The sequence below is a fragment of the Biomphalaria glabrata genome, chromosome 5 (genome assembly GCF_947242115.1).
Source record: "Biomphalaria glabrata chromosome 5, xgBioGlab47.1, whole genome shotgun sequence".
In the NCBI taxonomy this organism is placed as follows: domain Eukaryota; kingdom Metazoa; phylum Mollusca; class Gastropoda; family Planorbidae; genus Biomphalaria; species Biomphalaria glabrata.
In genome coordinates, this window is record NC_074715.1 from 32285226 (window position 1) to 32291787 (window position 6562).

At 36.5% G+C, this 6562-nt stretch overlaps 1 long non-coding RNA gene across 1 annotated transcript; it reads left to right on the forward strand.

The window, feature by feature from the left end:
• Positions 1-269: 269 nt before the first annotated feature.
• LOC129926382 (uncharacterized) lies at positions 270-6337 on the forward strand. The gene is made up of 3 exons (XR_008778006.1): positions 270-401; positions 3922-4146; positions 5748-6337. It is a non-coding gene; the product is annotated as an uncharacterized LOC129926382 (long non-coding RNA).
• The last annotated feature ends 225 nt before the right edge of the window (positions 6338-6562 follow it).

Here is a 6562-nt window from a genome sequence, read left to right on the forward strand (position 1 = left end):
TTTCGCTTGAGATTGGACATAAATCCTTTAAAGAATAACATACAAGGTCATGTGTTGGTCATATTCTAGAATAAAGAACATGTTTCAAAAGATACCTATCTCTGGGTACAAATGGTTAATTTAATAAAATCTAATAGTTGTTGTGACATATTGTTTTGCATGTTGTTGTTTTTTTTTTACAAGTACATGTGGTTGAAAAGGTGTGTTGCTTTTTAAAACAAAGCGTGAGAGTTACTGGTCCTGAAAGCGACTTTAAACTTGTAGAATAAAGTTGTCTGTCGTAGTGTTGAATGACAAGTGACGTCTTCTTATGCGTGGGCAGGTAACTCGACATTAACCTTGATCGGTTAATGACCAAAGTTGTGGAACTTGATTTGATGCTTACATTTCAAATGAACAAAGTAAGTCTAATGTCATTCTCATAGTTCACGTAAGCCCACTGAGATTTTTTTTTTACGAAATTCTAGTTCTCTAGAGTGATGTTATAGAGCACACCTTTGATGCTAAAATAGAATATTGTTATCACTGTATTAGCATTTCGCAATGTTACAATTTAAACTGTCAGTTCATTTGCATTTTTATGGAAACAATGCTTTTGACTAAATTTAATTTTATATTCCCACTGCGTTCATAGTCTTTAACACACACATTATTTAACAAAGTCTTTAACACACACACACACACACTTTCTCTCTCTCTCTCTCTCTTTCTCTCTCTCTAACTCTTTCAATTTAATGACAAATAGATAGAACTAATGACTGGCGCAGTAACTCGTGTTGATTGAACATTTTTTTGGTGTCGTTTGTGAATGTATCAAGGTCACCACAATGTAAGCTAATGAGACATAGGTAGATATTATTATATAATGAGGTAAAATAATGTTCCCATGACTTCAAAGCTTCAATCAGCTAAACAAGTCGTGCTGCTTGCATATATTTCACGCGTGACCAGGCAACTAGCTTCCACATTAACTGAATTGTAAAGGACTGTGTCATTACAGCAACCTTTGACCTGTCTTTGATACTTCCAAATGGAATACGAATACATGCATTGCCAGGACCGGATTTAAGTGTGTGGAGGCCCCGGGGCAGAATTTTTGTGTAGGCCCTTACCATTTGAAATTGTCGTGCAGAGCTGTGCATCGCACTTAGAACCCTAAGGCCAGGAAAAGCGAACATTCTGTCTGGCCGGGGGGGGGGGGGGTTAGACTCGGGATTCAACTCGTCTTTAATTTCACGTTCACTTCCAGTGACATGGACAATCCGGACTCGCGGACTAGAGATGTGGCCACAGGCCACGTATACCGGGACCCCCACCATTTTCCTTTACTGTGGGCTCGGGTAAAAGAATATACTGCCGAGCCACACTGCCCCCTATAAGACAGATTTAGTGTAGAACAAAAAGATGAGTAATCCGAATGTAGTGGTACATTTAGCAATAGACATTCGAATGTAGTGGTACATTTAGCAAAAGACATTCGAATGCAAGGACTGTACATTTTTGATAGTAATTCAATACGTTGAGATTCAGTTAGGACTCCGTACAAGTAATAGTGTCTTAGAATATATATATATATATATATATATATATATATATATATATATATATATAGTTTACAAAATTATTTTTTACTGTGGTGTCAGTCCCAAGGGCTCATGAGAGCCCCAACTGGTCATAGGCCCAAGCGCAATGAACTATTTCGCGTCATGGTTACTACGTCACTGGTTCTGGGCCCTTAATAGTTGTGGGCCCGTGTTCATTGAACCCCTTCACACCATGGATGCTACGCCCCTGACCCATACACTTTTTCGAAAGCTTTTATTAAAACTCCATTTACTAGAAATACAAATATCTAAAACCATTTCATATTTTAGAAGAAAGAAATGGAAACTAATTGACCTTCTTTAAAAAAATAAAATAATTTAATACACATATTTTAACTTTCAAAAATGTATATTTTCAAATATGTGAAGAGTAAGGCACGCTACAAGTGGACACTTCTTAATCACGACATTATTGCCAACCGTAACCTGTAAGATTTAAAGTATAGTCACTAAAATGCGAAAAAAAAATGTTTTAAAAAATAATAATTCTGACCCGTCGAAATTCAGATTTATATATATATATATATATATATATATATATATATATATATATATATATATATATATATATATATATATATATATATATATATATATATATATCAATTTTGTGGAAGCCCCCCTTTTGTGGAGGCCTCCAGGCAGTAACCCCGCCTGCCCTCCCTTAGATCCGGCCCTGTGTATTGCAGTTATTACTTTGTTATGACATTGCGCCAAATGAATTCCATTTCATTCCAAGTTTGAAGAGACTTACTTAAAAAATACGTATTAGGAGAGCTAGGCTGTGTTGTTTTCAAACCGAAACCTAATAAAAAAAACTGAAGCATTTGAAAATCCCATCTCACTGCTTGAGTACTTTGCATCTCCCCCTCCCCCGTTACTTTGGCTGATCTAGTCAAGTGTACGACTTTTCGTGTGGCTTGGAAAACTTGTTCATCAAGGCTGTTGTGTAATGGAACTAGTCACTGGATGCTCTTGACAGACTTGTAACAGCCTTGGTTTGAACGTTACGAGATGTAATTAGCTGGACACAGTCATCATTGACTTCCTGCAGAGCCTTGCAAATAGGATCCTAAGATTTACTACTCCTTCTTTACGTAACAGGAGTTCTCCTTTTGTGACGTGTGAAAAGGAACCGTTAGAGGGGGGGGGGGTGGAAGGACTCGGGAAAACCAACAAAGTGCGCAATAGTGCGAATCCTTGGCCCTAATGACTCTCTGACTGATCATCACTAATTCTTCCAATCGTCGTGGATGATAAAATCTGGAAATTTAACTTGTTATTACTTAAGCCTAGAACAAATTAAGCCACTTTTACGAAGAAAAGCACAGTGGTTAAATTTACCAAAAAGATTGTTTATTTGCTATTTCGATCCAATATCTTTTTTGAATCCAACATCTAAACTTTAAAAGTTTAATTATTCCGTTTTAAGCACTAATTAGCACTTTCTTTGGTGCGTAACTCTGTATGAAAGCGTGCATGTGCGTGTTTGCAGAAAAATGACTACATTTTGATAGTAATGCTAATGTGTAGCACAATTTTCAAACGACTAGATCTAGATCTACTAGTAGGCCTGTAGTCCAAATCAAAAATTAAAAATCCAAAAATTTTATTAGATTCTGTGATGTTATTGTAATTTTTACCTTTACCTATCCCTTAGTCTGTTGGACCGTTGCGGCACCAGGCAAGATTTGTCGACCGTCTTTCTCCATTCCTCCCTTTTTTTTTTTTTGAATAATTCTTATTAGGCAATACAAAATGAACCTGAAAGACTAAGTCTAAACTGTTGAGCTATTGAAACGAACTTTTATTCCGAATGGGCCACAGTCGAGTCTTTGTCGCTAAAATCATGTCGCGGCCAAGTTCCAATGCCAACTGATTAATAAAACATAAACAATGTACTTAAGCCTACATCACGTTCAAAGTCCGTCAACAATGGAGCGTCGCTAAGGTAACCAAGTACCTTACAATATACAAGTAAAGTTCCACTTGCAGACCGTGCGGTTTATAAGGTAGATGATGTAAAGGTCATCTGTTTCTGTGGCTCGCGGTTAACGAGGGTCTCATATGGCCAGCATAACTATCTTCCTACTACTTTTCCCCAACTAATGTCAGATACCCATCAGAGCTGGGTGGACTCAAAGATCCCGAAATAAAAAATCAGACTCTTCACCAGGATTTGAACCCGGGACCCTCCGTTTCAGACAACGCGATATAATTTTCATTCTGCCAAATACTATGAAGATAGTTTTTTTTTAAATTAGTCAAACACGGGCCAGCACTGAACCATAGTTCGTTCACTCTTCGATCACGACAGGGTCAACACCTGCTGTGCACTAGCCCACACTGTAATATGGTCTGAAGCCAAACTGCTGTAAACACACTAAGGATAATGTCCTAGCCAACTCTATCCTAAGGAAAGAGATGAAACGAAATGAGTTGCTGAGTTACGATGTCTATAACTTATCCATAAACACCGAAGACTACACAGCCCAAAGAACAAGCACGAGCAAAGCAAAACGCCTTGACCAGAACTACAAAGGTGAGCATCGACCTACTCAAACGGAAGTCCTTTCCTTTTTTGTTTTTTTATCTATTAGCGGCCAATCCATTTTCTCTTGGTGGACTGTCCACCCGGACGTTATGGAGAAGCCGGGAAACGTCTCCAGATCAGGTGTGATATTGTTTACAAGTATCATTTCCAAGAAACAGAAAGTGTAACCTGTAGATCTGTCTGTTAGAAGCTTTAAGCCTGTCTCTTAGAAATCAATAACAAGTGACTTTTGTTCTTTAGAAAGATATTTGCAAATCTAAAACATTGTAGTCATAAATCTTGATTTTACTTTTTTTTTTACCTCTATTCAAGTCACTCCCTCATGGAGGGTGGGCGGACGCTGATCTCGAAATGGCTCTAACGATTTTCCCAGAAATTTAACAGTTTGTGTATTTGCTGAGAAAAGAGTTACTAGCCACATGGGGAAAACTCTAGTTTGACAGTTATAATTTTTCAAAGTAAAAATAAATAAATGTAAATTTGGCTAGAGACTAAATCTTGGTGTAGATCCTACATCGGTTTTGAAAGAACTATCGCGTTCGGGAATTTCCGAATGTAAGGCATTATTGATTGAATAAGAGTTTAATTAATGTTTAGGAAAATTTTGCCAATTGTCTTCTAAGTCTAGATCTAAATGCTACAATGAAACTTAACATTCAGTCCAAAAAAAAAAATCTTGACAACAACATTAGTTCTATTTCACAAATCTATCAGAGCTAAGCCTTCAGAAAACACTTGTTAAAAAAGCACGATGAACACAAATTCTTGTCTTTCCATTATTTTGTGGGGAATCTACAAGATAAAAATAAAAATGTCATCATGAATAAAAAAAAGTTTGCAAGATATGAAAAATCTAATTTATTGGCTTCGTTGGCGACTACTCCTTGGTACAAAAAAAAATAATTGTGGACAGCCATGATTAACACACATTTTTTTTTTTAAGTTTGTGGTCACCCAGCATGGTCAATTGCTCGGCTAGCTTTCACCATGGACAAGGTAAAGCCACGAAGAAGCCACGCTTTTGTCTCCGCGTACACAAAGAGGCTTAACGTCTGACAGTTTCAGCAGACATCCTACGTCACTCGTTCAGCCTGGTATGAGGAAAGAATGGAAAGAAGGAAGCGCTGAGAATTTGTATAGGTCAGGCAAGGAGCAGTGTTACGCTAGTGAACAGATTTCCACCAGAAAAAGACATTGTATTGTTTGTCCACGCTGACTTTGAAGTCACATTTCGGAATGGATTGTGATATGACAATAAGCCGTCCGCCTTCTTTTCTTTGAAACTCTTTCAGCGGCGGAAGGTTTTGACACGTGCTAAAATAGTCCATGTTGACATTGCGTACGAGTTTCTCGTTTCAACGTTTTGATAATAAAGAAAACAATTATTTCCCTTGGTGTACCTTTTTATTCTTCAGTTTTAGAGTCTCGTCATGTTGACGAAATGTTTTCACGCCGTTTGTGTGCTCTTATAAAAGGGAGAAAATCGTAATTTACAGCGATATATCTTTATACTGTTAGACTTATTGCCCCTAATGATCATTAATTAATTAGTTAATTTTTGGATTGATTCATGTTTTTTTTTTTTTTAGGTACAATGAATAAATGATTTTCAACCTGAACTACAAATGGGAAATGGGAGAAATAACGTGTAAACTATTTTAACAGACAGACAGAAGGAGTGAGTTGATATAAGCTTTGAAATATAAATATCATCACCTATGTGAAGTTCTATAACATTCTGACTTTCATCAAGTTAAACGAAACATTTTAACGTTGTACTCCGTTCCATATCAATGTGAGAACTGTGTTCATTTTGGTTTTCCCCCTTTACGTTAGATATTGAAATCAACTTACTTTAGGTAGGTGTTAGTGTGTAGGTATAACCTGTATTGAAAAAGGTCTTTTTTTTTTTTTTGGACATTTTTTTCTCCGTGCATTATTTACCTTTAGAAAACATTTTTGGGCGAGTAATGTAGGCCTATGTCAGATTACTTATATGGGCATTTGTTTAAAACTTTGTAGGCCTATGTCAAATTGCTTATATGGGCATTTGTTTAATACTTTGTAGGCCTATGTCAGATTACTTATATGGACATTTGTTTAATACTTTGTAGGCCTATGTCAGATTACTTATATGGGCATTTGTTTAATACTTTGTAGGCCTATGTCAGATTACCTATATGGGCATTTGTTTAATACTTTGTAGGCCTATGTCAGATTACTTATATGGGCATTTGTTTAATACTTTGTAGGCCTATGTCAGATTACTTATATGGGCATTTGTTTAATACTTTGTAGGCCTATGTCAGATTACTTATATGGGCATTTGTTTAATACTTTGTAGGCCTATGTCAGATTACTTATATGGGCATTTGTTTAATACTTTGTAGGCCTATGTCAGATT